At 40.5% G+C, this 8,923-nt stretch overlaps 1 protein-coding gene across 1 annotated transcript in view; it reads left to right on the top strand.

Annotated features, from left to right (window-relative positions):
• The first annotated feature begins 497 nt into the window (after positions 1 to 497).
• The window catches only part of LOC142401937 (uncharacterized), a 37,222-nt gene continuing 28,796 nt past the window's right edge, over positions 498 to 8,923 (top strand). The window contains exon 1 of the mRNA XM_075487388.1: positions 498 to 746. The gene's annotated coding sequence lies outside the window, so the exon portion shown is untranslated. The remainder of the gene's footprint in view (positions 747 to 8,923) is intronic.

The raw sequence follows: 8,923 nt of genomic DNA, 5'->3' as shown, positions 1-8,923 counted from the left end.
AAACATAACCAAGAATCCAGATCCTGACAGTGATGAAGACATGTTAAAGTAGAAATGTCGAAATGTGTGATTATTTCAAGACAAGTTCTCAAGTCCAGCACTGAGAATTTCGTGAGTAATAATCAAAAAACACAAAGTCTTACATGTAAAAGAGCTCACGAGAAAAGAATGACCTCTGTTAGTAGCTTCATTGGTCTCTAATATGATAGGATGCAACTTTAAATATCAAAGCACAATGAGTAAATGTGGTTTTTAATTTACTTTGTTGATTCAGTTGTTTATTATTTTTGCTCCCCCCTCTTCCTCTTCCTCCTCCTCCCTCACCAGCCCGCACGTGCTGCGTGCTCGCCCCCTGATCCTCTCGTCCCGTGCGTTTCGCCATTGGTCTAGGATGATGTCATCCACAGTAAAGACAATAGAGCCCACCTCCCCCGTCAGTGTCTCCTCACACGCGCATCGCGGCACTCAGAGTGACACACGCTCCGACGTGGCGCCAGCTGAGTCAGCCAAGCACTTCCGATGACATTTACCTCTCAGTCTGTTCACTCCGAGTCCGCCAGTTAAACTACTATTTTCCAGTGGTTTGATAAAAGGCTACATGTAGGAGTCGAGCAGGCAGGGAAGGTGTTCCGCATCTGGATCATACCAACCCATCGCCTCGCGCGTCTCGGGCCACTACAGACATGAGGATTGGTCATCCCGCAGCTCATAAATGATGAATTCACCACGGGACTGCCACTCTTAATGTAAGTGACGTTTCTTTTCAACGCTCGGTCCGGTCGGCCTGCAGTCTGTCAGAGGGATGACTGTAGTGCAGCAGCTCTCAGCGCTACGTGTTGGTCAGGCTCAGCTGTACGCACAGGAATAATAATAATAATAATAATAATTCAGTGAAAACCTCCTGCATGTCTTGATGCTCCGTTTTGCATTTTAATTTGCAGTCAAACTGATGAAACATGGAAAGAAACAAATCAACGTGTCCTCGTGTTATTCACTGCTGCCTGAAGGATGTCAGCAATGTGGACTGTTTGCAGCGTGCATCATTTTACTGAGACCAATAATTGCAGCCACGTGAAAGTGCCATGTGTAAAAAATAACTCTTGAAGTGTAATTATACAAATTCTCGTCTGATCAGAGTGAGAAAGCAAAGGGACAGGCCTGCTGGCTCAGGGCCAACATCAGCTTTATTTCTCGCCACAGTAAAAGGTTCAAAGACTACCAAGATGCGTTTAGACGCACAGGGAAATTAGGGAGCGCGCCATCTAGTGACTCAAGAAACAAGAGTGGAATGGATTTTCGTTACTGACCTGCAGCCCTATAAGCAGCAATGTAGAGGAGGAATGCGGCTGATTTATTCCCCTTGTGGTGGTGCTGATGAGAGGCAGAACAAGAGAGGAGTGCAGCATGTGAGCCTACATGTTTGAATCGGCAACAGAGATGAAGGAATATGTAATTAACTGACTGGAACTATTGGGAAATCACACATAGTGTTTGGCTGAAGCTAATTAGTTGTTTCAGAAGTGCCCAGATAAAAGCTCTTGGGCTGTGATCAAACGTGCAGCATTTGCAAAATAATAAGAATCACTGCAGTGCCAAGTCCAGGTGATGTAGGGACAAACCAGCAGTGTTTTTGATGTCAATACGAGTCTTTAATTTGACTGGGTAGTTTGTTTTGATCATCCCCCTGCGAGGCATCATTCAGCCGGGCTGCTCCTGGTTTGAAGCTGCTTACACACACTCATTAGGGTTGACTGAGTGCTTATATAAAACCACGGGCAGCCATTTCCGGTGACGTGACAGTGCAGCGTTTCACTCTGACAAAGCTGAAACTGACTGATGCTCTCAGCAAAATGTTGAGCGTTTTACGTCATATAAGATGAAAGCTGAGGTAAAAATTTAAAAAGGCATTAAAACTGATGAACTCAGCAGCTGATAAAAGCCTGGAAATATTTGCAAGATATGTTAACAAGATATCCATAAGTGTTCAAAACATAGTAGTGCCACAAAGAAGGCACAAAAGCTTATGAGATGCTGACGTTCTCTGTTGCTTGTTTTTTTGTGTCAAGCGGACTCCAGGTGACGCATTGCCAACCTGTAGCTATGTATTTACTCATATTTTAACATTACTAGTGTCATGTTAATTTATCCCTAACCCCAACAACAACTGGCAGCGTCTTTTTTAGCATTTTACTCTTGTGCAATATCACTCTGACAGTTTCATAGAACTGTTCAACATACGCGTGTAACAATTAGCAAAAGAAAACATAGGCATCTAACATTTTTGGAGCCTTGAAATTTGGTAATTCAAAAATGTTTTGATCATGTGTGATAATTTTGAGTAAAGTTTATTGCAGTATACTGGTATGAGGATAACTGTGATATTAAAAGAATGAAATATCAATAATATTCATCTCTTAATTTGATTACCAAAATAAAAGAGACAAATCAAAAATCAAAGGTGAGTTAGTTTATATCAATATATTGTTTCAAATTCTTCTTTTCCTATTGCAATAATATGGTTATTGTGAATTATTTGGTGACAACAATCGTAGTGAAAATCCGATATGAGACAGACATCTCACACAATGCTAAACATTGGCATTCTACCCTTTTTAAAGGCAGATGTAGGCATTAAAATGATTTTCGAGCTCAGAAAGCACATTCTTTTTGACCATTTTTTGAGCCTGAGTAGATATAAAATCTAACTTTAGAGCTCACTGAAGACCAAATTATTTAATGACCCGGTTTTCAAGCTGTATTGATTTTACAACTGAAAATTAGACAGCAACTCTTACTGATAGATTGTTTGTGCAGTATATGATACTTCCGTAAGAATCGTATATGTAATAACGGATTTTAATACGTGGTCACTTAGGTTTAATGTTAACAATTCAGAGAATGCTCACTGACAAGAAAATGACGGCCAGAAAAGTGCTTCTGTGGAACATGATGATGTCACAGTGAAGCTGACCTTTTAACCCTTTCTGTGAGGTCTCAGCAGCTTTGACATTTCACAACTAAAATAATCACTTCATCCTGGAGTCTAAGTTAAAGTTTGTGCCAAAAAATAAATTCCCTGAAGGTGTTCAAGAGATATTGTGTTCAGGCCGATGCACAGAAGGACAGCCCACAAAAAATAAAGCCTCTGGCCGTGGCTGTCGCTGGTGCTGAGGCGTAAACGGTTATTGCAGCTCTGCTGGAGAGATGAGTGAATGATTTTGGAGACAGCCTCTGAGTAGAACCAGCAGGTACTGTAGTTGGTGTTTGAATTACTTGTGAATGTCTTGTGGTTGGGATCTGAAAGTAAAAAGATTAATGTGTCTTATTTTTATGGATTTCTTTCAATGCATCTCATAAATGTGATGCGAGATCTCTTAAATGTTAAAAAAAGATAATACTGAAACAAGTGCACTTTAAGTTGATTAATAATGCACAGGATGCTCCTGATAAAAAAAAAGAATACTGCCTCTGGTGAGAATCAATATGATTCAGATTGTGTGATTAGGTTTTTCTGTGGCTTTTCCAGACAAGGCTGAGTACTCCAAAAATAACCTTAGAGTCACTCCCACCGTTACTGATGATAAAGTCATTAAGTTCTTCTCAGTGTTGATGCTTCAGGCTTGCTGTGACTGAGAGATTCTGTAAGAGCCACGGGGCGTCCAGAGTTGTTGTTTTCACGCAAGCTCATTCTTTCTTGGAGGTTTTCTTCGAGGATAAAGATGGTCTGGCACAAAATCCAGAGGGGAAATGTAAACAGACTGTTGTTACTGCACTACAACTAACAGATGTTGCCGTAGACTTTTTTGTTTGTTTGTTTAAGCTGAGCAGCTTCCTGACAAAAAGAATAGTGTCAGATAATATCTCGGTGTTATTTTTCAGATGGGAAAGGCCTGCAGGACACACTTTGGGGACTCACTTTGCTCCAAAAGTCTTTGTGTATCTGAGATCTCAAGCAAAATTTAAAGGCTGCATGTGAAGCCGTGTTAGATAACTTAGAGCAGAGGTCTTCAACAGGGGGTCCGTGACCCCCAGGGGGTCCGTGGAGGTACTGCAGGGGGGTCGCGAAATCTTTGGTTGATTAGACGATTTAAAAAAAAAAAAAAAAAAAAAAAAATTTTTTTTTTTTTTTCAAACAGTTTTTTCTCACAAATTGTGTGCAAACGTGTGCCATCCACAGATGGTTTGAGGATTCATTGTCCCATCTACATGCATGTTTAAAGTTAAAATCTGTGGATTATTTGAATAGCTCAGTGTTGTATGCAAGATGTTTGTTTATAAATGGCAGTGGCACGGCCACCCTGTACCTTGCACATGTTTAAAATAAAAACATGAATATATTAACCTGTGTATTATTTGAATAGCTTAGTATTGAATGTACAATAACAGAGTAGCTATGTTTATACATGGCACTAGGCCCCGTTAAATATAAAACACAATTTTATGCCATATAAATAGTAGGGGGGTCCCTGCTCCTACTCTCCATCAGTTTGGGGGTCCCTGGCCTGAAAAACGTTGAAGACCCCTGACTTAGAGAACTTAAATCATTAGGCCTATTAAAAACCAATAGGATTTAATTTGTTATACTACACCATGTTTGTCTCATCCATGTCTTTGTTTTACAGTTTCTTTGTAAGATCCAGCATATCAGGAAGTTTTAGTTTGAGATGATGTTTGGTGCATTCAAACAACACTTCAGAGCAGATCACTGTTCTTTTTATCTTTACTTGATAGAGACTTCAAATCTCAATCAACCACAGAACCTTTTCCAAGCTGCTTTTATCAGTTTCTATTCTGTTTCTATTTTTAGATCTTTGATGCCATTTTTGTAACTTTTTGATAAAGCTGCATAGAAATCCATCTCCTGATTAAATATTTCAAAGTTATCGTGAGCTGTTACATTGTCTTGGCATGGCTGACAAATGATAAATGTCTTGTCTACACCTGCTTAGCTTGGGTTTATTTTTTCCATTGAAATGCTTGAATTTGGATATATTTAAACAGAAGAATATTCAGAAATATAACTTTGCAGCCAAAGCACCAATAGTTACGTTTCTTCACATGTAAAGTAAACTAAAAATAAGGACTGTTCAGCTCTGGATGTGCAGTGCGGATTATAATGCCTCGTGTCCTGTCAGGTCCTTGTCTGTCTGATAAATCAGTTTGACTGAACAGTTGAGGGGTGAGGAAATCACTGAATGTTTTGACATCATGGTGCTCACTGATTGGCCAGTTTGTGCCGTAGCTTCCATCATTTTCTGTCCGCTGACTGCAGAGATTAAGTGATGTAATTATTTTGACTTCCCTATACTAGCCTGTCGTAGTGTGAGCTCTGATGAGGCAGATTGCAGTGGAAAGCAAATTTAGCAAAAGGCTACGGCAGACCAGCAGTAAATGTACATTTTTATTTGCCTTTTCAGCTGAGTTTCAAATCAAACTGCAGGGAACATTGTGCTAGACATGTAGCAATTACATGAACAAATGAGAGCTGCTTATTATTCTTCTGTGTCTTTATCATGCTATTATAATTCACTATGACAAAACCCTTTATCAGGGTCATCACATTCAACTAAGTTGTCAGTCATGCCCTTTGATCTAAATTAATCTGGCATCATTACAGGTGCTACTTCAGCCTGAATAGAGTTCAAATAAAAATGATTTGAATTCATCTTGTTGTAAAAAGTTGTAACAATGGTTCACCACAATTCCCACTGCAGAGGAAAGAGGCATATCAATATGTCGTGAAATTAAGTGTTGTTTTACCAAGGATGATAAAAATTTATCGAAGGAGTCATGAGTTGTAGACCTCTACGTATACAGCTTCTAAGGCGAGGAATACACATGGTGTGAAGAAGAGATTCAAGCTGATTCAGTGTCAAAGATATATATTCGGGAGAACTAACACAAAAAGCTTGTTATTGTCAACAAAAAGCACAGTTTCACCCAGACTGACCACACGGTTTTAGGTTACTCTCCTGTTCAGCACTACGTATCTTTCAGAAAAAACAAAAGCCTGCAGGCTGTCACAAACAAAACACCTGATATCTCATCCCTGGACAGAAGTATGGCCATTATTTTTGATGAAAGAAAATCGGACTTTTGGAGATGATTCTTTCATTGTGCACATACACATGCTAATATGCCCTCTTGTGCCGGGAGGCAGGGAGGGGGCACAGTTTTTTTTAGAAATAAGACTTCAAGGGAAAAAAGCTGAAAAACCTCTACCCTAGAATAGAGACCAGCACTTATTCTGCATGTAGGGCACTGATTTAACCACAGTGAACTCCCTTTATATGTTTGCAGCAGTGTCTTCTAGTGGTTCCATATCTGCTTTGAGGTGTTGCTTCAGTTAATAATGAAGAAAACCTGGTTTGTTAACAAATAATTGATTTTAATATAACTGTGCTATTGTTCCAAAGCTTTGTGGCAGCATTCATTTGTGAGCCGCAGTGTGCAAATAACTGACCTTTTATTTTGTCCTCATTTACAGTAGATACAGCTGGTCATAAAAATATTTTACACCCACATAACATCCTCATAGTTGGTAACTGAACTGTGTAGGCAAGTTAATGGTTTTTAATTTGTTTTTAGTTGTCATTATCACTCATATCATATTTACATTGTACAGGAACAGCTTCACTTTTTGTTGCCTCCTCCCATCTATGACCCACTCTGCAGTGGTCACAATTAACATTTCCACCCTGAAGGATGTGACATCTAGCCTGGCGACGCCATCCTACGTACTTCCGCCCAAAGATTTTGGCTCCGCACATAGTCTGGCCAAATCCCCCTACCTCGGTTCGCTCAGTGTTTTGCCAATCAGCAAACAGTTGCGAGTGGTGATGCAGAACTCACGCGCGGAGTCCATTGTAGTCCATATAATTGTAGTTCAACCGCAGCAGAAATAAACATGGCGACGGAAGTACGCTAGAAGCTATCCATGAAGTTGTCTCAACTCTGGAGAGCATTACACAATTAAAACAAGAGCAAGAGGAATGCCTCGTCAATTTTGTTAGTGGCAAGGATATCGTAGCTCTCCTTCCAACTGGCTTTGGGAAAAGTTTGATTTATCAAATGGTACCGGTATAATGAAAGCGGATGTGGGAAGCGTGATTCGCGAGCTAGAGCCTCGCGAGAGTAAGCATGAACCTCGGCGCATAACCAACGTCATTTCTAAACATTATGATTGGTTAAGGGAACTCCGTTACTCCAATGAATTTAAGTTGCTGGGTAAGGTCCCGCCCTCCATGGAAACGGATTCCTCTTGGGTTTTCCCAGACTGTTTGACAGAGTCAACAGTCGGCTTTCGCCCAGGCTATGTGACATCAGTGTCAAGCCTCACTTTGGTGCTATGCTGAGTATCTGTTTTTCTTACCAGGAGAGCTGAACCTCATTTGTGTATTTGGTGCTTGCCTCGCCACCAAGCTTTGATGGTCAGATGAGTATTATTTAAAGCGTTAAGCAATACAACAAGGAGGTATTTTTCTGCCATTTGGTTTGTCAGATAATTCAAATCAAGAGTTTGAATCCTAATGAACCTGATCATTTTCTGTTTCTCTAATGATTCGTGGATTAGCTCGTTAATCGATCCGTCCAATAGGCCTTGCATCTTTGAACGTCCCGGCAAACGTTACAGTTGAATGAAAACACAAAGAGAACAACTTAAGTCTCCTTCGGAAGTTCTTCCTTTTCAAACAGGGACAGTGTCTGTTTTGTGTATCTTTTTTGTGGCTTTAGGAGATGCGCAAAGTTATGAAATTGATGATTTGGCTTATGCCTTATGCAGTGACGCTACAGTGTTCTCTACAGGAATCGGTTCACTTATCTCCAGTCATATTTCTTTCTCTTCATCTGTATTTTTGCTAGTGTTGCCAATGGGATTAGAAAAGAGAAGTAGGCCAACTTGTGTCATTTTGCACCAACTCAGAGTTTAGCACAAAAAAAATGAAGAGATGTGAATATTCCTCTGACTGAAGGGTTCTGCTTATCAGCCTGTGGAAAAAAGTGACTCAGATGACTAATTTTCTTACCATGATGTCAACCCTAACCCACTTCCTGGGATATGATAGGGATTGTTTCATGCAGCAGAGGAATAGATTCTCTAACTCCAATAATTTCACAATGCAGCAGTTGAGCATCTCTACGATACTGCCGGGGTTTTGTTGGGGTTGTTGTTGTCCACTCTGTTGCGTGGGCGGTTGATGAAGTAGCTGCATAAAAGTGGGGCGGAGAGGGAACAGAGAGATCGCCATCAATCTTGCACAACCAAACAACCATCTGCTCCCAGAAACACCAGCCCCCTCAACAGATTATACCCCAAAACACTCACTGTACCGCCTCTGCATCTGGAGGAGGACTGCACACAATACGAAGTAAATAAGCACTGAGACTGATTACTGTAGCAATCGAGTGATGGTCCCTCTGCTTTACGTTTTACACAGTCTCCTATTGTGCATGAGGCCCCATCATGTCATGCATGTCAATATGTGCTATTTCTATTTTTTCTAGACAAAATGTATTAATCACTACTGTCTGGCTGACTTTCATTTAATGAAAAAAGGCGATATCTGTCTAAATATTCAAGTCAAGCAGAAAATAATTCTGCATTATATTGCAGGTGTTGCTCAGGTGTTTTGAAGAGCTAAATCTTCTGGAAAAACATTGCTGTACCACCCTCTTCCCCCCTGGCTCTTGCCTGTGACTACAAAGCTGTTATCTTTCCTCTACTGGTGGGGTGTGAGCCAAGGGAGGGCGTCATCATCTCCCCTGCAGGCTTATGCAGCTCTCACTAACTGGAACTGAGTGCCTCTCTTGTTGTTGTTTTTTTATGTCTTTTCATCTGCGTCAGTTTGAATTTCAAATCATTACACTTTCATGTGCTCCAATTCCAAAGCAGCTAACGTGATTTCAGAGCTTAGCTTTGTTT

Source organism: Odontesthes bonariensis, chromosome 16 (assembly GCF_027942865.1).
Source record: "Odontesthes bonariensis isolate fOdoBon6 chromosome 16, fOdoBon6.hap1, whole genome shotgun sequence".
NCBI lineage: Eukaryota > Metazoa > Chordata > Actinopteri > Atheriniformes > Atherinopsidae > Odontesthes > Odontesthes bonariensis.
This window is presented reverse-complemented; position numbering and strand designations above follow the sequence as displayed.